We start from the raw sequence: 26,365 nt of genomic DNA, 5'->3' as shown, positions 1-26,365 counted from the left end.
ACACACAGTGGTCACTGGTAAAGAAAAATACACAATTAAAACCAGAAATAATTTTGAATGTCTGTTCATTCAACAAACCCGTATTGAATATCTGTTATGTGCAGTACCCCCTACACTGGTCAGCCTGGGCTCTGTAACTTGGTTCTCCGTGGTCTCCTTGTCCTGGTGTGAGCCAAGTCTGGTTTCAAACAAAATCTGAATCATGGACCTTTTTTTTTTTACTGAAAACACCTATGTCTTATTATCATACAGTATTGGATTTGGCCCATTTCTAAGTTCTTGACTCCTGTTATTGGGTCTGCCAATGCCTATGATCTCATCATTGTTGGATTTTCTATAATGTTGCATATAGTCTAGACTCCTGGTCTGTACCCCTGATTGGTACTGGTGTTTTACTTTCTCTGGTGTTTCCTTTCTGCCTTTCATTTCCAGACCAGGCATTTGGCCTCCACACTCATCCCATGACCTTTTGTTGCACAGATACTTACACCTGCGATACTCCTCTGGGATCTCCTCACTCCCAGGCCCAGCATCTTAGAATGTACCATCTTGCTGCTACCCGAGGCAAAGTAGTATATCCCTTTCTTTCTTTCAATTGAAGTATAATTAATTTACAATGTCGTGTCATTTTCAAGCGTACAGAAAAGTGATTCTTTTTCGGATTCTTTTCCATTATAGTATATCCCTTTCTTGAGGAATATAAACCATGGACTGGATTGCCTCTGACAGACAGAGTTTTGAGGTATGCTTAGAAATAAGCAACTAAGAGTCATTTTCAGTCTGAGCTACTTGCAAATTGAAGTTAAATGAGAAAGTTTTTGATTCTAAAACAATGAAATAGGATAAGTCGATGGAAGAAGAGTTAAATAGGAGAAAGTCACTGAATCTTACCAAAGACTTTTAAACTTTGCTCCAAAATATCACTTTAAAAATGTTAAAATGTCGCTTTAATATCATGTTTAAAATATTTGGTGATGTTTACATTGTTCGTTAAATATATTTTTATTTTTTAAAAAGGAGTAGCAAATTTGTGGTAAAATATCTTTTGTGTTTGAGCACAGGGTTCCCCATGGACTCAGTTAATGAGAATATATCATTTAACACCTGGTCGCAGCACGCAGCCCTTCCACCTACATGTTTGTATGAACTTTTTGAAAGGCGAGTGACTCCTTGAAAGTTTATTCTTCAAAACTGAAGTGGCTGCAAATGCCAGGTACAAGAAATGATGAGAGACCTACGTGGGGATCAATTCTTTAGTCTTATCCCAGTGGTTCCCAAACTTCGCTGCACATTAGAGTCACCTGGAGAGCTTATAGAAATCCCAGTCACACCGCATACCAATTAAATCAGAATATCCCTGGGGGTGGGAGGTGGGCATCCATATTATTTTTATTATTAATACTTTAGCATGCATCGTAATCACCTAGAGGGCTTGTTAAAACGCAGATTGCTGGGTCTCACCCTCAGAATTTTTAATTCAGTAGGCTTGGGGTGAGGCCCAGAAATGTGCATTTCTGACAAGTTTCTAGATGATATTGTTGCTGATCTGGGGACCACATTTTGAGGACCATTGGGCCACTCTACATCAAAAGCAATGGCCTTTATTATTTATAACCTTGTTGTTATCAGAAGTTGATGAATGAGCCCTGCCTTGAATTGATATCATCCTTACACCCTTTCCATGCTGAACCTTTCTGCAAAAAAAATGATTAGTCATACCTCTTACCTATTTTTCTCTCTGTAAGGTAGTAACAAATATACGTGACCCTTAAAGGGAAAAAAAAAAAACCTTCCAAAACTCAGAATTGAGCTTTCCTATCTCATGTGTATTTTCCCCTAGACGTGAGAGATCTGTCAAGCAATGGTATCACAGACTGGTATTTCTAACATCCAGTTTATTGTCCCGTAGATAACAAAGATGCATTTGTGCTGAGGAAAATGCTCCTATTTTCTAAATCTAAATGTCTTGCTGTGTTTTCAGGAATCTTGACAGAGCTCTTTCTTCAGAGGGTTTACGGCTGGGTTGTCCCTTGGTGGGAGCTGTTTTCCTCTCTCAGTGTTTGTGGCTGGAGGGGGACATCCATCAGGGTCTGATGGAAGTCTATTGACAACAATTACATTCTGGTGCCTGAGCAGGTGGGGGAAGGATTCCAGTTCAACTGGACCTGCTCCTTCTTGTTTCTATTTTGATATTTCTTGTAAATAGACTAGATGGGATTGATGGTATCCACTTTCTAATCACGGCCTGATGGAGAAAGAAATAATCCAAAAATGTGTGTCCTTTCTCCAACAGGCCAGAGCTAAATCTACTGGGCAGTTGCCCTCCACGTGTCCAAATCAGGAGAGTTTCTGAAACTGATCAGCAGTTTGGGCAAGTTCACCGTTTTGATGAATGTAGTCTCTACTGATTAGGGATTTGCAGAGTTGAGGGGTTGCCAGGCTTCCTTCATGCTTTATGGAGCACATCATTATGGTGTTTAACATTCTCAGATCTTATCTTTCAGACCCCAAAGGAAACAGTGAGTGGGAAAGTAAGTGGTTGAGAGAGATGGTTGAGCTCTCTGGCCACTGCTCCAGGCAGGTTAATCCTGTCTGGTTTGTCAGTACCTCTTGCTCTCATCCAGCTACAAAGAAGGTAGGGGTCTACAAGGCTCACCAATATGCAGAGTGTTATGGAGTTCTTGACAAAGTAGGCAAAGGGGGCTCACTAGTACAGATTTCACTCTGAGGTTAATGAAGCCTCTGGGATTTGGTCCTCGTCCTGCTTCCAAAATCAAAATCATGGACAAACAAGGAGGTCCAGTTATGCTAAAGAAGGGCTGGTGACCTGACCTGACTCAGTGCAGTCAGAGAAAGTGACACATTTTCATTTCACAAGTAATCGTTGACGGCTGACTTCTACGCGTCGGCGTTACACTCAGCAGTGAAATTACAAATGTTTGGTGCTTGACCTCAAGAGGCTCACAGCCTCCAATTAGTACCATGTTTATCTCTGTGATAAAAGCAAATTTCAGAAAAATTCCTTAAATCTAATGGAGGAGACCTCTATTTGGAGACAAAAACCCATCATGTTATTTACTTTGTTGTAATGGCTGGTGTATTTGTCCTTTCCTTCCACAAGCATTTATTCTGCACCTAATATATTTCAGCACTGTGCTAAGTGCTGGAGACTGAGATGAACAAGATGCATTTTCTACTATTGTGCGGGTACACGGTCCGACCCACAGGTAAAATGTATAACCACAACCTCTTTTGGACTATTAGGATGTTAACTTCTTCATAGGTAGAATTTGGGAACTTTCTTTTTGCAGTGGAGACCACTGTCTAAAGGGAAGAGGAATTATTTAGTTCTATTTTAACCAATGTCCCTTCTGTTCCTCCCAGCAACTAGCAGTGTTTCCATTCCTTCAACCAATACTTTCTGCCTGAGTCACACGGCTGGTCTGTGGGAAATAGAAGTGGCCAAAAGCTACAGAAAACGTAGTCAGTGCACATTTCCTATTTACCTCATCAAAAACCTTCAGTACAATTATGTAAAAGGAATAACATGTAAACATTGAGAGAGTGACATTAAAGACCATTCAAAGCATGATGAGAAATTGTTTGCCTCTGGATAATCAATAATAATATTTACTTCTTGGCATGAACAGGAACAAGAGAAATGAGATGGTTTGGTTTGAGTTACAATTCCTTTAGAAAAGCACAAGATTCCTCTCCATCGGTCCGATCCTACAGGGATAGCTGCCTTTATTCACAAACATTTTTAAGTGGAGATGTCCTGTGTAAGTAAACAAGACAAGAGCCTAAACACGTACGAGAGAACCCCGGGGAATCAAACGAGCTGAGATATTGTCTTAAGTTTATTTTTTAGAATAGGAGGTGATGCTTCCATGGCTTTACAGGCTGCCTCCTAGATAATATGGCCAAAGAAATTACCTCCTAAAGCGCACTTTGATTAAATTCTTTTATTATATTCTTTTTCTGTTTAGAAAACTATTCCCCTGCTTAAAATGTTTCTAAGGCTTTACGTGGCTTATTGACTTAATATGTCTTACTCTGGTATTCTTAACCTTCTCTATCATCAGAACCTTCCTGAATGGGCTTGCCTGGTGGTACAGTGGTTAAGAATCCGCCTGCCAATGCAGGGGACACGGGTTCGAGCCCTGGTCCGGGAAGACCCTACATGCCGAGGAACAACTAAGCCTGTGCGCCACATCTACTGAGCCTGCGCTCTAGAGCCCGCGAGCCACAACTACTGAGCCCTTGTGCTAGAACTACTAAAGCCCACGCGCCTAGAGCCCGTGCTCCACAACAAGAGAAGCCACTGGAATGAGAAGCCTGCACACTGTGATGAAGAGTAGCCCCTGCTCGCCGCAACTAGAGAAAGTCTGTGTGCAGGAACGAAGACCCAACGCAGCCAAAAATAAATAAATAAATAAGTTAAAAAAACAAACAAACCCTTCCTGAACAATGTTTTCTCTCATGGTTTCCAATTGTACAACAAAACTAGACCATGTGTGTTTCTCTGGTCTCCTTACCATTATTATTGTCATAAGGGAGCCTTGAAGCAGTGGGATCCTGAAGGGTCATTTTTTGGAATTTAGTAATATAGAAAACCCTGTGTTGTAATCGTGATTTCATATGTGCACAGTATCTGTTATACGGTAATCACAGATAACATTTAAGGACCTTGACAGAGCTGCGTGACAGCAGAGCTCAAGACTGTTGTTTGTTTAAACTATGACTCCTTGGAAAGTTAAGAAATGGAATTCATTGCAGTAGCTGGGAGAACATCACCAAGAAATTCACCATTAAGTGTTTTACTGTTATTGCTAAAAAAAAATTTAAGGACCTTGACATGTTGGGGTCATGGAATCTGAACATATTCCTGTGATGGAAGTGGGGTTTTCCCTATAGGTAATTCGTATTACCATGGTCAGTCATCCTGAGAAAGGTTTGGGGCCTGCTACATAATCTGCAGACCCAGTGCAAAATGAAAATGTGAACCGTAGCCAGGGCTGGGGAAATCATTACCCCCTTTCCATGGCCCATTGCCCCAGACACTTATGGACGGGTAGATGTCAAGGGATTGCAAACTCTGTGCAGAGACATGGCAAGAACTCCATCCCCAGCCCCCAGTCATCCCCCAAAGGCTGTTTAATGCTGCCATTCCAGGTGTGGATGTACGGCTGCTGCCTTGCCCCAGCTCAGACAACTATCCCTACTATCCTTTAATCCATGCCTAGGACCTCCTGGGGGCAAAACTCAACTGCAGAATCAGGGCCTCTCTTTGCCTATATGACCTGATAGCCCTGGGCACAGGATGGTGGCAGTACGGGGCCAGAGTGAGAAGAGGATGGCTGAGAATCTGTCCCAGGGAGATGGGGAAGTGAGAGGATAATCAGGTGGCCCAAAGTCCCAAACCCAGCTCTTGCTCCACTGTCCTGTCACAATTCACTTACAAAACACAAATTCAAAGATAATATTCTTAGGAATTTCAAGATGGTCAACACAGACCATTAGACACAAATGTGGGACCCTTATGAGCCTAGGGTCCTGTGTGACTACACCAATCACATTCCCATGGAGACAGCCCTGGAAGGGGTTGATCCTGGGACAGAAATAGCCAGGCTAGGCATCCTCCTAGCTGTGAGCTGGAACCGTGTGTAAGATTTTTTTTTTTTTTTTTTTTTTTTTTTTTTTTGGCTGTACGCGGGCCTCTCACTGTTGTGGCCTCTCCCATTGTGGAGCACAGGCTCCGGACGCGCAGGCTCAGTGGCCATGGCTCACGGGCCCAGCCGCTCCGCGGCATGTGGGATCTTCCTGGACCGGGGCATGAACCCGTGTCCCCTGCATCGGCAGGCGGACTCTCAGCCACTGCGCCACCAGGGAAGCCCCCCACGTAAGATTTGAACCCTAAGATACTGGGAAGCTTATGATGGCTCTCATTGTGTGATAGGCTGACAAGGAGAGAGACAGGCTGATGTCTGTTGAGACCCTCAAGCAGGTCTAAGCATATGCTATAGTACTATAGTTAGGTGAGGCCAGGCTATGCTTGGGATGGTGTGGTACCCACCCCACTTGTGGAGTGGAGTGGGTGAGCGTGGGCAGTGCTGATCCAAAGAGGCTACCAGCAAGGGGTAGCATAGTGTCTCCACATTTTGGCAGGTGCACTTGCAACAACGGCAGTGCAGAGATGGCCTGTTTTGGCATCTGGGACAGCTATTGTAGCCTCTTACAGTCCCCAAGGATGAGTATGTTGGTTCTATTCTTGAGCTGCGAGAGGAGCTAGGAATGATCTTGTTGTATATGCCACGAAGCACACAGGGAGATTTGGGAACATATCAAGGAAGGGAGCTCTGGGGGAAAGACTGGGCTTCTTGCGAATCTTGGCATAATGCTTAGGAACCCTCATTATGTGCCAGACCCTGTTCGAAGAACATTTTATGCATTCATTCAATCCTACGGACTATTGTTCTCCACATTTTACAGATGGGCCAGCTGAGCTATAGAGAGGTAACTTTCCCAAAGGCACACAGCTGGTAAGTGGTGGAGTCAGGAACGTGTTCCAGCATTCTGGCTCCAAAGCCTGCACTCTTAACTGCTCTCCTATACTGCCCTGTAACTGCCAAGTCCTGGGCTAGGTGCTTTCCATACACATTAGGAATTGTACTGTGATGTATGGATTTGGGATGCCATTGTTTCATCCCAAGAAGGTAAAATTGGATCTATTGATTATACACTTTATAGTTGACAAGGGTTTTCACATACCTGATCTCACTTCATCCTTCCAATTATCTATGAGAAAGGTGAGGCAGGATTACAATAAAATCTTGGCTCTGCCAGGTACTGCTCTGTGACACTAGGCAAGTTACTTGACCTCTCTGAGAATCTATTTCCTTAATTTTGCCTCCCTTTTGCAGGGCCACATGCTATTTCTATTTGCATTTCTGAAATGCAGAAAAAACAAGTTTAGGAAGCTTCATTCTTATCTTATCTTATCTTATTCTTATCTTAAGGGCCTCTTAAGCCTTGGCGCTCCAGAGTGGGGATAATTGCTCTGTTCCAAACTGTTGTGGCAATTCCATAATATTTCCAAAGGTGTTCCGTATTGTTCTTGTCTTACCTCTTGGGGGACACCGTAGAGCTACTACTACTCTCATTGTCAATTAATTGTCTTGAAGTTTCTGGATTGTAATGGTAAAACCAGGGAGTGGAGGGTACAATAGTAAGCTTTTTTATGTGTTTTAAGTGTTGCATGATAGAAGACAGGAAATCATTGAATATACCCTTAAGAATGGATTTACTGACCATATCAAATGTATTTCTGCTTTCTCCAAGTCCAAAATTCAGGCTGTTTTTCTTCTTCATGCTTAATTATAAGTTTTTAACTAGATGAATTCCATTAATGGCCAATTAAGTTTCAATTTAGAGGTCACATACAAACATTGGCAGCCCCAGCACAGCCTGGACTCTCTGCAAAGTGACCGGGGTCTGGGCTTCCACGTGCTTAATGTTGCTTTGCCCATTAAGGGAAGTTAATGCTTCCCTAATTGTTTGCTTTGGGAGAGAAGCCAAGTTCTGCCCTTCCCTCAGCAGTCTGTACTTTCACAGCTGTGACTGGAGTTGCTGGGTAGGGGAAGAAAGAGAATGAGGTGTAAGGAGAGGGGGGTCTGGGGTGCTACCAAGAGAAGAAGGAACCCAGAGAAATGAGTACTTAGAAAGATTTCAGGTGGCTGTGGTTGCGAGCTGTCAGGGACTCAGGTTAACAATGTGTCTTGAAGAGGGTGAAGATCTGGATTTCTTAGGTCAGTACCTGGTGGATGCTTATTTCTTCCTAAGTGGTTTTAACATATGTTGTGGGTCAGCCAAGAGGCCTGGGCACTGTTGGTGCCATTCTGCTGCCTTATTATTCTCAAATTGCTGCAATAGGAGGAAGAAAATTTGGGATTGATTCTTCACAGTGAGCGTGTACTTACTATGTGATAGACACTCATAAGCACTTTACTTGAGTTATCTCATTTAATTGTCACAATGTTATATGGTAGGTAATATTATTATTATTTCTAGTTTATAGAAGAAGAGAAGCTAAGGCCTAGAGAGGTTAAGTACTTATCAGAAGAGAAGAAATGGGGTATAACACTGCACTGCCATCTCCTACCACCTCTGCTGGTTTATTTGTTTTTCCTCTCCCATCAGACTACAACTCCATGAGACTTGGGACCATGATAAGGGCATCCTAATACACTGCCTGACTGATTGAAAGAATAACTGAGCCTTTTTGTCTACAGCGGTGAGATGTCTATATTTGCCTGGTAGAATCAAAAAAGCAAATGTGGCTTTTATTTCAAGCAGTAAATTCACACGGCTACCACCCAATTTCTATACAAAGGCAATGCTCTCATCTTAGATAATGGGGGAAAAAGTGATAAAAGGACACAAAGGATCAGGAACATTGTATAAAATCCTCTGTGATGTGTAAAAGATTAATAAAATGTATATCAACATTAAATAACAGTGGGGTATTTATTGAAAAAAAGAGTAAAAAGTCTCATGGAATATCTTCTCCCTTGTGTCACCATCATTACTTCTTAACTCTCCTTGTGTAGGTTTTTCAATCTGCACATAATTTTGCATACAAGAGCTCATTTAGTCCCCCAGCAATCCTGTGAGATGTGAGGCCCTATCATATTCAGTGTCCCAATGCTTTGTTTCATGTCAAGCAACTGGCAAGCGGAACAATTCATCTCATTTTACTGCCCAGTGAAGAGAGGAAGGCACTTGTGAGAGGAAGGTGAAGGGGAATCTATGGTCAAAAGGAGGTGTCCCAGGTTGTGGTGGAAATGACATGTACTGATAGGTCGGAGTTTGGGTGAAAAATCAATGATAGTTTAATTTCAGCATAAAAGGACTTATTCTATGTACCAAAAAAGGAAAGTATGTTTTTGGAGCTTGGGGATGAAAATATTCTTCTTGTTGTATAAACCTATTTATTTATAAATTATAAACATAATAGTCATTAATCCACATACTGTGATATCAAGGATGCTCAAATATTAGAATCATAGAAAATCAAAGTGTGAATGTCCTTAGAAATTGTTACTTCAGCCTTCTAGATCTTCATTTGAAGAAATGGAGTTCCAAAAAGGAAGAGTGATTTGCCTGAACTGTGAAACTAGAGAGTGACAGAGTGAGAACTAAATCCTAGGTCTTAGGACTTGAAGGCTAGTGTTTCTTCCATTTCATCAGGTTGTCTTCAGTCCACATTCTTGAATAATGCCTGTCATCTTTCTATAGACAGAAAAGAAAAGCTTATGCCTCTCTCTCTTTCTCTTTCTCTTTCTCAGCTATTGGTGGTTGATTTAACAATAATACCACGACCAGCATAAAGGACAAAGCCCAGTTTCCTCTCCCTCCTCCATCGTTTCCTCTCCTCTTCTCCTATACCTCCTGTAGCAAAGAGATCAATAATTTAAATATCCAGTAGCACACTGTTTAAAATTTATCCTAAATTGTAGATACCTGATGCTAGGCCTCTTGAGAACAGGTTTTGGTGGGCAAAGGAAAAGAGATAGAGAAGTGCAGTGAGCAGTTAGAAGGATAAAAGGGTACAGAGAGCAAAGACTGGGACACCACCAGCTTCCTTCTCCTGTGTGAGAGTTTTGCTGTAGGTCTGACTCTGGTTATTGGATCAGACTTGCGTTGTTTTTAACTGAATAGTTGATCATTGATGGAAGCACAAGCATATTTAGTAGTTAATTAAATTTAAATTTATGAACTTTTAAAATAAGATTTTATTATCCTCTATTTATAGAGCATGTTGGTTTCCTGTGCTATAAATAAGTTATCATAGGAAAAACATCAAATGTTGAGTCTCATGTTATGACTCTGCAAACATATAAGCATCACAGTGATCAAATTTATAAATTACTTTATATATTTTGGTTGCTAAAGGATATCCCTGCCTCTGATAATTCTGCATGATTACTTTTGCTTTTTCTGCATTAAAAAATGGGATAGTCAAGTCTTCAGAAGTTCAATGCTTTGCTCATGATAGAATCAGAATTTTGTGGACTAAGCATGAACTTTAGAATCAGACATCTGCATTTAAATTGTGGCTCTGCTATTTACTTCCTAGATGTGTGACCATGTTGTTTCTTAACTTCTCTGAGCCTCAGTTTTTCATCTGTAAAATGGGAATAATGAGTTGTTGTGAAGATCAAATAAGATAATATCTGATATATACAATGACTGACATAGAACACCTTTAATAAATGCTGTTTTTATTACCTTCACCTTTCTCTCTTCTTCCCTTTGGTTTATAAATGAAAAATATGAGAGTAGGTGATGCTGCGTGACTTTTTTAGTAGCTTGGAGCAAGAATCCACTCACTAGAAAGACCTTGAGACAGTGTTTGCTTAATGACTCTTAACCATCCCACTTGGCTTAGTTTCACGGCTGTTCCATTGCTATTTTTAAATGTGAAGAAAACATGCTGTCCTGGTAAACAACTACTCCCTTCATGAGACTCAGATCTTAAGATTTCAACTGGAGCTTGGCCATCAGCCATTGGGTTTCTTCAAATACATTGGGACAAATGATAGTTAGAGGTGAGACCCAACATTTTCCTAATTTTCTTCCTCTCTTCTAGCCTTTTCTCTCCTCTGCTCTTTACCTCCTGACTAACTCTGCAGTTCTCATATTTTAGGACCAGGGAATATGCGACTTCTCTGAGTCACAATAACTTGTTCCTCTATATCTTACAAACTTTTCCTGATTTTGATGTTTACCATCTGTTCTTAGGGAGATGGTGAGGTGTAGCAGAATACATGTGAAGCTTGTTCAAGTCCTGGCTCTGCCAATAATTGGTGTGATTGTGGACAATTACTTAATAACAGTGAAAACAATTTATCTAAGGCCAAGTATAAACCAGACACTGGCCATACATATCTCTTTCTCAAAATTCTTCATTTGAAATCTGGAAAAACAGGGATTTGGAAGGGGGTTAAAAAATATGCCCAGGGCTTCCCTGGTGGCACAGTGGTTGAGAGTCCGCCTGCCGGTGCAGGGGACACGGGTTCGTGCCCCGGTCCGGGAAGATCCCACATGCCACGGAGCGGCTAGGCCCATGAGCTGTGGCCGTTGAGCCTGCGCGTCCAGAGCCTGTGCTCCGCAACGGGAGAGACCACAACAGTGAGAGGCCCACATACCAAAAAAAAAAAAAAAAGCCCAACGTTACATAGCTAGAAGGTGGTAGAGTAGGAATTCCAACCCAGATCCACCTAAATCCCAAACCTACCCCATATTGTCTAATTAAAACATCTGGGTTTCAGACTCTCCAATTGTAAAATGTAAATAAAAACATTACCCTCATGAATGGAGGGAAGATGGAATGAAATATGTGAAAGTGCTTTGTAATTTACAGTGCACTATGGCAATCACAGTAGCTAATATTTATTGAGTACATATTATACACAAAACAGTATTAGCTCATTTCATCCTGTGAAGTAGGACTATTATTATATCTGTTTCACAGTTGAGGGAATTGAGGTACTGAAGGTTGAGCAATGTTCTGTGGCTTCTTAGCTTCTAGGTGATGGATCCAGGTTCTATCTGTAGGCAATGTGGTTCTTAGGCAGAGACCCTGAGGTCCTGGCCGTGATACCTTACAGCCAATGTAAGGTATTATTCCTTATTCACTGAGCTGTGGACTCGTATTAGTTTGCTAGGGCTGCAGTAACAAAGGATGTAAGTAGCTTAAACAACAGAAATGTATTGTCTCACAGTGCTGGAGTTTGGAAGTCCAAGATCAAGGTGTTATCAGCATTGGTTCCTTCTGAGAGCTGTGAAGAAGAATCGGTTCCATGCTTCTTCTCTAGCTTTTAGTGGTCTGCTGACAATCTTTGGTGTTCCTTGGTTTGTAGCAGCATTTCCCAAGCCTCTGCCTTTATCTTCATATGGCATCACATGTACGAGTGTGTGTGTGTGCACATGTGCAAATTCCCCCTTTTTTGTAAGTACAGAAGGTCCCCGATTCATGATGGTTCCACTTACCATTTTTCTACTTTACAATGGTGTGAAAGTGATATGCGTTCGGTAGAAACCATATGTCAAATTTTGAATTTTGATCTTTTCCCAGGCTAGTGATATGCGCTACGATTCTTTCTCATGATGCAGGGCAGCAGCAGTGAGCCGCAGCTCCCAGTCAGCCAGTGATCACAAGGGTAAACAGATACACTCACAACCATTCTGTATCTATTCTGTTTTTCACTTTTAGTATGGTATTCAATAAATTACATGAGATAGTCCATACTTTATTATAAAAGAGGCTTTGTGTTGGATGATTTTGACCAACAGTAAGCTAACGTAAGTGTTCTGAGCACGTTTCAGATAGGCTAGGCTGAGCTCTGGTATTTGGTAGGTTAGGTGTATAATAAATTTTCAACTTATGATAGTCTCAATTTACCATGGGTTTATTGGAACGTAACTCCATTGTAAGTAGAGGAAGATCTGTACACTATTAATATTGGCTTAGGGACCTCCCCGCAACTCCAGTGCAGCCTCATCTTAACTAATTACATCTACAAAAACTCTGTTTCCAGAGAAGGTCATATTCTGATGCATTGGGGGCTCGAACTTCAGTATATGAGTTTGTGGGGCATGGAGGAGCGACATACAATTCAATCCATAGCAGGTCTCCTCAGAAAAAATTTCAGGATAACCTTTTGCTGTTGTGATTGTTCTTCCATTACCTGCAAAAAGAGCAGATTTTTTGCAGGTAGTGGTGACAGAAGTGCCTCTCTTATTGTACTTTCAGAAATGCAAGGGTTGCTTAGGCCTTTACTGTTGGATTTTTTTCAACACTAGGAGGCCAGGTGAGTGGATCTGGTGGCTGGAGTAACACAGCTGATTGGGAGGCTGTGTAAACATCGTATGCTCTGAGGGATAAATGTGATTGACGTGTTTTTAATCATTTCTGCTTTATTGCTGTTTGCTCTGGTCAACTCCATTGCCTAAATTAAGTTCAGTCTTTACATAATGTCTCATTATGTTAAGTCAGAGAAAGCTCTTTAGGTGGGTCTTTCTGCCTTTTAGCCCGGCTCAGGGAAAAGGAACCGGACTGAATGTCTGGAGACGGTGGATTTGGACAGGACTTGCTTTTCTTTGAGCTTCATATTCCTCATCCTGTCACTTTCCTGGGGTACATATATGCTCCTTTCATCTTCTTAATCCATCCTGCTTCCTGCTGTTGCCTGCATGTCACAATTAATTACCTGCTTCCAGTTTTCTCCCCCTCTTCAGTCAATCTGGCCAATTTTCATAAATAATAACCACTACCTTTCTTTGGACCCCACATACACCTTAATTTATGGCAAACTGTCATTACTGATCTGTGCAAGGGCCTCCACGTGCTTTGTTTCTTTACTTCCTTTTAGATTAATTTCCCTTTCCCTCCACTTTCCCTTGAAACAATCCGTCTGATGTGTTTGTTACTGCACTGAATTTTTGTGTGTTTCTATATATTTGATTTACAAAGAGCATTTGCTCGAGACTCTCTTGAAACACTTTGTAGTGGTTATTTTTTGGCTCATTAATCTAAAATGAATTCTTGTTCTCTACTAAATTCAGAAATACTAGATTTTAGTGACCTCACTTCAGGTTTCAGAGGAGAATAAAGTGACTCGTTCAGTGCAGCCCATGAGGGCAGACGAGGAACTGGAGCCCAGTTTTTCCATCACCTTCCATCAGAGCTCTCTCCATTGACTCTTGATAACCTTACATCTTTGAACTTTTCCATTCAAAGAATTTGTACTTTGGAGCTTCCTCAAAGTACAAGATATCTGTGTAAGGGAAGGCACTGGAACTGAGTTGTGGGGAAGGAGAAGGAGAAGGAATAGAATTGCAGAATATTCCCAGGAAGACTGCACCAACCCCCAATTCAGTTTCATTGTTTAACAAATATAAGTCAGGCCAGGAGCTAGTAATACAGTAAGACACATTCCTGTCTTCAACCAGCTCACTGTTTTGGTAGAGGCCAACTTGAAACGAAGAGACAAATACTGTATTAGAGGCTATAATGAAGGGAGATCCGAAGAGACCATGGAGACCAAAAGGACAGAGGAATTAGAGCTCGCTGCAGGTCAGGGTAGGTGGTCAAGCCCAAGAAGGGCATTTTAGGCATGTGCAAAGCCATGGAGGAATGAAGTGGCCACAGCCTGGTGTGTTTGGGAAACACTCAGTGTTTCTTTGTGGCCGTTAGTAACAAGATGATAATCATCCCTTTTTCTCCAGCTTGAGCTCATCCTAATGCAAGCCACACATCTAAAGTTTCTAAATTTTCTGGTAGCTATATTATAAGAAGTGAGATAAAACAATAAAAATTAATTTTAATAACATTGTCATTTTAACATGTAATCAATATAAAAATTATTGAAATTTTACATTCCTCTTTTCACACAAGGTCTTTGAAAGCTGGTGTGTGTTTACATTTATAGCACATCTCAGTTGGGATTAGCCACGTTTTAGGTGCTCCTTAGTCAGACATGTGGTTAGTGGCTACTATACAGGACAGTACAGAGCAGTACATATATATATTTTTTTTAATTTTTATTTTATATTGGAGTATAGTTGATTTACAATGTTGTGTTGGTTTCAGGTGTACAGCAGAGTGATTCAGTTATACATATACATGTATCTATTCTTTTGCAAATTCTTTTTCCATTTAGGTTCTCACAGAGTATTGAGCAGAGTTCCCTCAGCACAGAGCAATATTAAGGAAACTAATGAATGAGCCCCAGGTAGACTAGACTAAGTATTAGGTATTCAAATTCCAAAACCACTTTGGATCAAGCAATGCAATAACACTTGACATATCTCATGTAGGCAAAGGGTGCCTTTGTGTAACTAGACTTTAATGTCTGCACCTTCTGAAAGTGGGAGTAAGTGAGACCTAGTGGAAAAAATTCAATTTGGACAAAACTTACATTAATTATGTGACCTGGATCAAGTTACTTAATCTCCTGAACCGGTTTTCTTCATCCATGAAAGATGGAATGAAAAAAAATCTCTTGCAGAGTTGAAATATATTTACATGCCCAGTACAAAATAGGCACTCTATAAGTAATAGCACCCATTAAATATTTTATTTTGTGATATCAGACACATTATTCATTTTCTGGAATAAAAGATCTGACAGATGAGATCCTTAGAAGATATTAGTCATCCAACAAATATCAATATGGCATCTACCATGTACTCAATCCTGTTCCAGGCACTTAGGACACATTAGTGAACAAAACAGGTGAATAAGATGTGCCGTCTCCCAAATAATCAGCACAAGGCCCTGTGGCCCATAACACTATCACTAGCCCTGGCATCGCCGTATCCCCAGACTTCTAAAAAGGGGTACAATGCTCTGCGTGTGTGGGGCAGGGGCTGCAGCTATATGTTATATATGGTGATTCTCCTTGAAATATTATTTTTTGAAGATATACAATTTAAAATACTTTAACATGAAAACCATGAGGCAAAATGCAAAATTCACATAAAGTTTTACAATAAAATATAAGATTCCAAAGAAATTGCTAGTTTATGGTGAGCATTTTGGGTTACATGCCAGAGATATTATATGATTTACTTTAATAGGGACACTTTAATGGGAAATTCTGGGAAGGGCATGTAAGAGTATTTATTTATTTTTAATTCTTTCTCCAATATACAGAAACTATTTTAGACTCTGATATTGCCATGAGGTTGTTTTTTAACTCCTCTGTGAATAGAGCTATGTGGATGCCAGATTTGGAACAAAAGGAGTGTTTTATGGCTGGTTTACGTAAATCAGATGGCATGGGTTCAAGAGAAGAGTGTGCAGGTGCTCTAATCTCTGCTTGTACTTATAAATCAATAGTCTCAGGACTTATATGAATTCAATTCCATGTCAGCTGAATTCCCTGCCTCTCTTTCATGCAAAGTCAAATTACCTGAAAGCTTTTAGAAGAATCAGAAATCATGACAATGTTCAATAAAAACAAGGTCATCAGAGAGAAGGAACATCTAAGGACTATTAAAATTGCCCAGCGCTTGACAATACCCACAACTTTAACTGCTATAAATTGACTCCCTGCTCCCAGGAAGCCAGTGGTCAGAGGACCTGGGTTTCAGGGAAACTTTTTGGCAGCAAAGGCTATTCTCTAATCTACTTTGTGGAGAAATACTCTTCTGTGCTTGTGCTGAGAGTTTGAAATCTTGGAGAGTAAATATTAAATTCAAGAAAACAACTCTTTCAGCCTTGGAGATGGCTGGTATCCCTGCCAACCTGACCAGATGAGCAATAACAATGAGTCACCTTGTATAATGGTTTATGAACAACCAAAGTCTTGATCACATATTATTGTATCTGGTTCCAACAACCTTATATGACAGAAATTAATACATGTCCCCCAATACCTATCCTCCTTCCCTCCCTCCCATAATATAATCTGCAATTTTTAGATGATCTTTCAGAATAAACACACCTCCAAGCCTCACATGATTTATAATTTCATTCTATTGTGGTCAGAGAATATACTTTGCATAGTTTCAATACTTTTAAATGTATTGAGACTTGTTTTATGGCCTAAAGATGGTCTATCCTGGATCATGTTCCATGTACCCTTGAGAAGAATGTGTATTCTGCTGTCGTTGGGTGGAGTGTTCTATAAATATCTATTAGGTTTGGTAGGCTTATATTGTTATTGAGTCTTTTATTTGCTTGTTGGTCTTATATCTACTTGTTCTATCCCTTATTGACAGTAGGGTATTCAAATCTCCAACTATTATTGTTGAATTGTCTATTTCTCTCTTTAATTCTGTCAGTTTTTGCTTCATGTATTTTGGGTTCTGTTGTCAGGTGCATGTATATTAACAATTGTTATATCTTGATAAATTGACTTTTTTTTTTAAATCAGTATAAAGGGTCCTTTGTCTGTAGTAACAATTTTTGTCTTAAATCTTATTTTGTCTGATATTAGTCTAGCCACTCCAGCTCTCTTTTGATTATTGTTAGCCATGAATATCTCATGTAATTTATTAAATAATTTTTGCAGAAAGTGTAAAACAGAATGGTTGTATGGGTACAGCATGGTTGTAAGTGTACTGGTTGTTTACCCTCGTGATCACAAGAGTGACTGGGAGCTGTGACTCTTTGCCCTGCCCGGCCTCATGAGAGAGTATTGTACTGCACATTGTGAGCTGAGGTAAAGGTCAGAATTCAAAATTCAAATTATGGTTTCTACTGAACGCACATCGTTTTCACACCATCGTAAAATTGAGAGATCATAAGTCAAACCATTGTAAGTCTGAATACAGTTCTGTCCTCACCAATAAAGAGCTAATTTTGAAAATCTCACAGTGTCTCCATTATAGTCAGCAGGCACCAGAGAGGCCAGAGCAGGTGTAGTTTTAAAATTCTCCTCACAACTTTGTGAGCTAGGTATTATTATCAGTCTTTGCAGATAAAGAAATGTAAGTTCAGAGAAGTTAAGTAGCTTGCTGGTGATCCCAGAACTAGGACATGGTGACTTTAAGATGTGAATCTAGATTCATCTGGCTCTAAAGTCTATGCCCCTTTTACAATGTCACAAGTTCTCCCAATGGAGTTAAGGACAGATGCCAGCTGAGTGATACATGTGGTGTAACAGTTCACTGAAAGACAAAATCTCTTCTAAGTACAAGAGACAGAAATGATTTCAGGAAGATTTTGATAGGCAGAGAGTAAAGGTGAGAGAATTCTGGGAAAATAGAACAAAATAAGCAAGGCTGCGGTATTAGGAATCTGTACAGCGTTATTGGAGAGATATCGAGTAAACCAATTATTCTGAGGCTGAGGATCCCCTACCACATTCTATCAAAGTATCAACTCTCTCAACTGGACATAGCTGGGCTTTGGACCTCAGGGGCCCAAGCCAGAGAGAAGTGTGGATCAGAACTTGAAGTCTTGATCGTAAGAACAGCCCCAAAGAGCAAATCAGGGAAGCAGGGCATAGGGTCCCTGCAGAGAAGATGGCTACAGGAAGACCTGCAACATATGCCAGAGGAAGCTATACACCAAGGAGCAGAAAAATTTAATGCTAATTTTAGAGGAACTGGGCAGGTAGCCATCTGCAAACATGCACAGAGTGGTCAGTATGGAAATGGGGGCCATGTAAGGTGTGAAGGGGGAAGAGAGCAGCTTCTTAATATCTCTCCTAGACTCCTGGCTCTGACCAGTATTCCTTTTTATATATGATCCAGGTCTCACCCTAAAAGGCTAGCTCATGCTGAATTAAAAGACCAGTAGGCAGTGTAGACTTTTGGATCAAACAGTAATGAGGAAATCAAGCAATTGATAACACATATTGGCAGACAGATAAGATTTTTCAGAGCAAAGTGTCTACTTCATAGAGAGAGGAGACTTCCGAGGAATTCCTGGTGATAAGATTTGGAACCAAATTATGAACTAATGATCTCTAAGATCTTTCCCATTTAAACATTCTATACATTTTTTTTCTCATCCATACCTTGTTCCTTATTAGAAATTCTGGTAAGCATTAAATAACATTTATCCATTAAAATGAATATGATTATTGTATTGTTGTAGTAATAAGTAATATAGTGGAATACTATTCTGAAATGTTGTGTTTTTTCTCCTAGTATTTCCAGTTATCTTGTAATTCTTTTTTTAATTGAAGTATAATTGACTTACAATGTTATATTCATTTTAAGTGCACCACATAGAGATTTGATATTTTTATACATTATGAAATGATCACCATAATAAGTCTAATTACTATCGGTCACCATACAAAATTATTAAAATATTATTGACTATATTCCCTGTGTTGTACATTACATCCTCGTGACTTATTTTATGATAGAAGTTTGTAACTTTTAATCCTCTTCTCCTATTTCACCCATTCCCCTACCTCCTTGCTTCTGGCAACCACCAGATTATCCTCTGTACCTATGAGTCTATTTCTGTTTTCTTATGTTGGTTCATTTGTTTTGTTTTTCAGATCCTGCATGTAAGTGAAATCATACTATATTTGTTTTTCTCTGACTTGTTTCACTTATAATACCCTCTAGGTCCATTCATGTTGTTGAAAATGGAAAGATTTCATTCTTTTTTTTATGGCTGAATGATATTCCATTGTATATATATTCCACATCATCTTTATTCATTCATCTACTGAGGGACACTTAGGTTGCTTCCACATCTTAGCTATTGTAAATAATGCTGCAGTGAACGTTGGGATGCCTATAGCTTTTCCTATTAGTGTTTTTGTTTTCTTTGGATAAATACACATAAGTAGAATTGCTGGGGCATATGGTAGTCCTTTTTTTAAGTTTTTGGGGAAAATCCATACCCACAGTAGTTGTACCAATTTACATTCACACCAACAGCGCATGAGGGTTCCCTTTTCTCCACAGCTTCATCAACACATCAGCCCAGGAGGACCAGGCACAAAGGCCCCCGTTCCAGGTACAGCAAAAGGCAGTGACAAAATGACTGCCAAAGCAGTTAGAATTATTTTCGGTTGGGCTTCCCTGGTGGCGCAGTGGTTGGGAGTCCGCCTGTCGATGCAGGGGACACGGGTCCGGGAGGATCCCACGTGCCGTGGAGCGGCTGGGCCCGTGAGCCATGGCCGCTGAGCCTGCGCGTCCGGAGCCTGTGCTCCGCAACGGGAGAGGCCACAACAGTGAGAGGCCCGCGTACCGCAAAAAAAAAAAAAAAAAAAAAAATTATTCTCGGTTTGTTTACTTGCGGTGGTTGTTGAAGGCCTAATGGAAGGTGAGGAGGTGTTCTTAGTTCATTTCACAGACCCTGGGGCAGTGGATGGAAATAGCCTCCTTTACTTCAAAAAGCATCCTAAATGGGTATTTATGTTGTAATGGGTAAGCCAGACTATCTCAACAAGTGAATGGGAGGAGTGAAGAAAAGACACTCAAAACTTAGTAGCACCTGCTTTAAGTACTGTTTTACTAGCTTGATATTGTTGTGTATGTGCATATACAGAACACTTAAAAAGTAAAACTACACAAAACCTTTGCCTTGGTTCATGGTTCAGAAAGATACTAATATTTTTACTTAGGCCCTCTCAAAATAGTAAGACTTACTTTAGGGTTTACTGCGTGGTTCTTTTTGGTTCAAATCATTGCCTTTCATAACCTTTTCCCCTATTTAATGTTCTTGCCTTCTCTACAAGTCTAGGACGTACAGGACATCCCTCATGTTTGCAAGCACACCTTCCATGGTGCTGCATTTTCTGGTTGCCAGATGGAGTTTTGCTTTCACACTAAATCAATTTCTGTGAAAGGTCTTTGTCACTTGCAGTGTGATGTTGCTTCTGAATCTATGCACCGTCCTAACAGAAGCTTCCCCAGGAGGACCATGTGCCATCTTCCTGTGAGCCCCCCTGTGACCACCCTCACGGTGTTGCCCTTTTATTTTGACATTTCTGATCATTACCTCTGAAACTCCAGTTGTAACAGCTCCATCTTACATAAACTTCACCCTCTGGAAGTAAGTCTTGGGTTTTCTTCTTATTCATTTTGAGAACTGCTTCTACCTTCTGATTTCTTTCTGGTATGTGTATGTATGTGTGTAGTTCTCATCTACTAATGTGCTCTCAAAATGTTCTAAACTATTTTTGATTAGATTCTGGTTAATGGTAATAATAGTAATAGTAACAAACTCTTTACAGTTTACAAAGCATTTTAATACATGCTTTAATACATGCTTCCTCTGGCATATGTTGCAGGTCTTCCTGTAGCCATCTTCTCTGCAGGGACCCTATGCCCTGCTTCCCTGATTTGCTCTTTGGGGCTGTTCTTATGATCAAGACTTCAAGTTCTGATTAAAGGGGGTAGCAAAAGTTCTGTGCTACTATATACAAAGGAGTTGTTAGGCTTAAAATTCCTATTCAGGGGAAATTTACTCAGGTAGCTCTCAGTTCAAAGTTGTTTTTATAATCATTCCCAAGTAATCAAAAACAGAAACCAACCAGCCAACCAACCAACACATAGACAGACTAAAAAATAGTAGCAGACAGTTTTCGAGATTGTCCTCTGTGGAAAGGTCATCCTACAAGATTTCTGGATTTGCACAATACTGTTGCTCAGAATTAATTAAGCATAGCAGTCTCAGATTTCTTCACTTCTGGTCACTAGTGCTGTGTTGCACTTGTCCAGGTATATTGTTTGCATTGTTTCTGCCATTTACATAGATATCCATATGAGTGATGTTCTCTGAATTTGTACAGCCCACCAGTTCTGCATCTGATTTACCTTACTGTGATACTGTGCCCTGTAAGGAATATATTTGGTCTTTGACCTCATTCTAGGCACAGAGTTCCTAAAACCCTTGGATTTTCCTTTGATAAAAGCAACAAAGGTGACTTTGGTTGTGTTAATGGGGTGACTTGGGAAATCCTTGGGTGGCCCAAGGATGGGGGCTGGTTGCCAGGGGAACAAACCAGTGATTAGATGTTTGGAACTTTCAGTACTCACCCCCTCTTCAACCTCCAGCCCCAAACCTCTTTGGAGAGGAGAGGGTCTGGAGGTTGAATCAATCACCAATGGCCAATGATTTTATCAGTCACGACTATGTAATGAAGTCTCCATAAAAGGACTGGGTCTGAGAGCTTCTGGGTTGGTGAACACATGGAGGTTTACCAAGAGTAGTACTTAGAGAGGTCATAGAGCTCCGTGCCCTTTCCCCATACCTTGCCCTGTAAATCTCTTATATTTGGCTGTTCCTGAGTTATATCCTGTTATAATAAATCAGTAATCTAGTAAGCAAAACGTTTCTCTGAGTTCTGTGAATTGCTCTAGCAAATTAGTTGAACTAATCGAACCTAGACAGTCAGTCAGAAGTACAGGTAAAAGTGTGGGCTGGTGACTGGTGTAGGGGAGGAACATTTTTCCCTTCCCTTCTAGGTTCTTTGGCTGGCCTAATAATTAAATTGACATAAGACAGAGTAACAGGAGAAAAAAAAATTAATTTCATACATACGGGAATCCCGAAGATATGAGGTTCCCAGACAGGCAATTGAGACCCATATGCCATCCTGAGCTAAGGAGAAGGAAGTAGGGGTCTGGGGCTTCAAACTGAAGGAAGACAATTCACAGGAAGATGATAAGAGCAAATGTTTGGTTAACAACTGTTTGCCATGCCTTGCAGGTAAGTCTTTCTGATGTAGAAAGTTAACTCTAATAACTCTCTTCCTGGTACAAGTCCCCTGTCTAAAGTCTTTTAGGCAGTTAAGGGAGAGGTAAAAATCTTTTAAGTCTGTTGGGCCTTGATCGTCTTCAGCTTGCAATAATCCACATGCCAAAGTGGCACATTCTGGGGCAGCTTGCCCTGAACCCCATCACTAGTGTCTGAAGTGGGGGGAACAGCCTAGTAGGACTGAACCCTTAACCTGTAGAATCTGATGGTATCTCTGGATAGATGGTGTTAGAACTGAGTTGAATTGAGTTGAACTGTAGGACACCCTGCTGGTGTCCAGAGAATTATTTGTTGATTGTGTGGGAAATCTTCCCCTGCACAAACACACATTCGAAATTGGGTTTCAGAACACAAAAGGCTTATGATCTAATCTAACCTTGCTCAGTCTCATAACAAACGTAGTTTGACAATTAAATCTGAGCTCCATGCCCTTTCTGGCGTCGAATCTCCAACCTCTTGCTTTTTCTTACGTGGATGAATCAGTTGTTTTCTCAAAATAAGGTTAGTTATTTATGTATAATCCTAAATTTTCTGCTTGCCTGTTCCTAAGATTGCCATTTCCTGAATTATCCAGTAGCATTTCCAGCTTAAATTTCTATAAAGGTGTGTTTTCATGATTTAATTGCATAATTCAAATTCAATATTGGAAGATTTGATCAGTCTCCCATTTCAATTAGCATCTTGCTGCATAAGCTGGGTAGATTTTCAGTATCAGACCTGTACACAGGAATTGATACTTTTTCTATCCATTAAAAAACAGGTTAGTGGGACTTCCCTGACAGTCCAGTGGTTAAGACTTTGCCTTCCAATGCAGGGGGTGCGGGTTCAATCCCTTTTCAGGGAGCTAAGATCCCACCTGCCTCGTGGCTAAAGAAGCAAAACATAAAACAGAAGCAATGTTGTAACAACTTCGATAAAGATTTTAAAAATGGTCCACATCAAAAACAAACAAACAAAACCTTAAAGCAAAAAAACCAGGTTAGTCATTTTCTGTCTCTCTCCTCTCAAGCCCCTCCACATCATCACTAATTTGCACCTCTCTTCTGGTACATATGGATGTATATATCTTGATTTATTTTCATCTGTTTCTCCCTAGAGTCTGTGCCCCCTTGAGGATAGAAGCTGTGTCTTTTACATTTTGTATTCTTGTATGGGTAGCAAAGGCCCTTGAACAATATTTGTTACTGATTTTTGCCTCTTTTGTTCATTGCTGTATCTCCAGAAACTTGGAAAAATGTCTGGCACAAATGTTTGTTGAATGAATAGATTGATGGTGTTTGAAACTGGAACTTCAGTGAGAAATTCTGATGAATAAAAAAATGTATGTAATAGAGTCAGAAAGTACACTGGTAGATGCCAGGGGTTAGGGGGGTGGGGTAGGGTGGCGAGGGGGAATGGGGAGTTAGTATTTAAAGGGGACAGAGTTTTAGTTTAGGAAGGTGAAAAATTTGGGAGATGGATGATGGTGAAAGTTGCACAACAATGTGAATGTACTTAGTGCCGCTGAACTGTACAGTTAAATATGGTTAAAATAGTATGTTTTATATTATGTGACTTTTACCACAACAAAAAAAAACATTAAAAAAATGACTAGACAGGTAGAAAACACTCATGCACTCTGTTTGAATTAGAATCCCTGAGTTACACTGAATGTGATGAATTATGTAGAAAATGCAACATTAATAATTCATATTTAGTCCAGGATGAATCCTTGGTGTCCTTCTGCATATTTTCCATTACGGAAGCCCATTTGCCTGAATGTGCTTAAGTCATGGAAGAAAAGGATTGTGAGAACTCTGTGTAATTACCCCCACCTCAACCCACACACATCGAATCGTTTTCAGGAGGGCATGGGGAAAGCCAGAGGTTATGTGTGGCATTTTCAGAAGACATGAAAGTTTCAGCTCCGTGAGGACCACCTACATCACTGGCTGAGTCTAGTGCAAAATAAAAATGCAGAGTGCCTTGTTTAAAAACAATCAATTTTAGGATGGCAACAGCAGAGCATTAAACCAAGCACAGGGCCCTTCTGAGCATGGGCACAAGCTGCAGGCCCGTGAAGCTAGCCTTCGCTCCACGTGGGGTTTGCTTCTATAGATCCTGTGGGATTAATTTGAATTAGTCTGTGGAGGAAGCAATAACTTTGGAAGAAAGAAACTGCTTTTGGTCTTCCTGTAGGTTCTAACTTTGGGAGTAATCATGGGGTTCTTCACATTGGAGCTGGTACCTGCTGAGGCAGCGCACTAGCTGCTGAGAAGAGATATGGAATTATTGGCATTATTAGAGTGCTGGAAGGAGGCCCTTAAGGCCCTTTCGGATTACACAATACCTAGAAAAGACATGGGTCTATATGAGCCTTCCTCTCAGAGGAGGTAGACATGGACTCTCACCTGAAAGCTCGGAAGTGACCTTGCTGACATCAGGTTCTCTCAGAATTGGATTCCCAAATATCGGTATAGGGGCCTGAATGCACTGTAATTTTTATTTTAACATGGGTCCTTAGTTTAATAGAAAAAGGTGTCACCTGGAAACTATGAGCTACACATAAGCAATACCTAGAGGTGATGTGCATCATGGGAAGTCTGACCAGATGGTCTAGGCTGCAACCCTGGCTTGGTCATACACAACTGTGACCCTTTGGGCAACTCTCCTCTTGGAGTCTCAGCTTCCTAAAATGAGATTGCTGACCAGATGATTCCCCAAGTTACTTTTCAGTATCAAGAGTCAAAAATAAGTCATGGTTCTTCATGGTGGTGGTACTTCTACAGTGCAGAAAACACTTTCATCCATCAGACCGCATTCTTTTTTTTTTTTTAAATTAGGGTATAGTTGTTTTACAATGTTGTGTTAGTTTCTACTGTATAGCGAAGTAGAGTTCCCTGTGCTATATAGCAGGTTGTCATTAGTTATCTATTTTATACATAATAGTGTATATATGTCAGTCCCAGTCTCCCAGTTCATCCCACCCACCCCTCTGCCCTTGGTGTCCATACGTTTGTTCTCTATGTCTCTGTCTCTATTTCTGCCTTACAAACCAGTTCACCTGTACCATTCTTCTAGATTCCACATATATGCATTAATATATGATATTTGTTTTTCTCTTTCTGACTTACTTCACTCTGTATGGCAGTCTCTAGGTCCATCCACATCTCTACAAATGACCCCAATTTGTTCCTTTTTATGGCGAGTAATATTCCATTGTGTATATGTACCACATCTTCTTTATCCATTCATCTGTTGATGGACATTTAGGTTGCTTCCATGTCCTGGCTATTGTAACTGGTGCTGCAATGAACATTGGGGTGCATGGGTCTTTTTGAATTATGGTTTTCTCTGGGTATATGCCCAGTACTGGGATTGCTGGGTCATATGGTAGTTGTATTTTTAGTTTTATAAGGAATCTCCATACTGTTCTCCATAGTGGCTGTATCAATTTGCATTCCCACCAACAGTGCAAGAGGGTTCCCTTTTCTCCACACCCTCTCCAGCATTTGTTGTTTGTAGATTTTTCTGATGATGCCCATTGTAACTGGTGTGAGGTGATACCTCATTGTAGTTTTGATTTGCATTTCACTAATGACTAGTGATGTTGAGCATCTTTTCATGTGCCTCTTGGTCATCTGTATGAATCAGACCTCATTCTGCAATTGTTGAAACCAGGCCTTATTCTTCTCATCAGTCTCCTTCCACTTCTTCTCGCTGCCTCCTGGCACACATTTTCTTGTTACAGATTGGAAATGAGCTTCACATTTTCTACAGCCCATAATTTTTTCTTACTTGGGAGTTTATACTATAGGATACTTTTGTCTCAAGTATCTTGATGGGGCAGAGACATTGAAGAGGTGTCTCTGCATCTGCAGACACAAGCAGTGTGCAGACTTGGCCTCTGTAATGGAAAGTGATCCTTTTTTCTCCAGAAGTGGGTGTAAATCAATGTGCCAAGGGAAAATCTCTGAAAACATTTAGACTTAATTCTAACTTACATTAAATCCTATACATACCTCCCAGGAAAGCAGGGAAATTCTTTCTTCCTCCTGTTACCAAAGGGGAAATAAAACAAACCAACTCCACAAAGCAACAAAGTGGTGTGACAGAAATAGGATGGCTAAACTTTAGATC

Source organism: Lagenorhynchus albirostris, chromosome 2, assembly GCF_949774975.1.
Source record: "Lagenorhynchus albirostris chromosome 2, mLagAlb1.1, whole genome shotgun sequence".
In the NCBI taxonomy this organism is placed as follows: Eukaryota; Metazoa; Chordata; class Mammalia; order Artiodactyla; family Delphinidae; genus Lagenorhynchus; species Lagenorhynchus albirostris.
Note: the sequence above shows the minus strand (reverse complement) of the source record.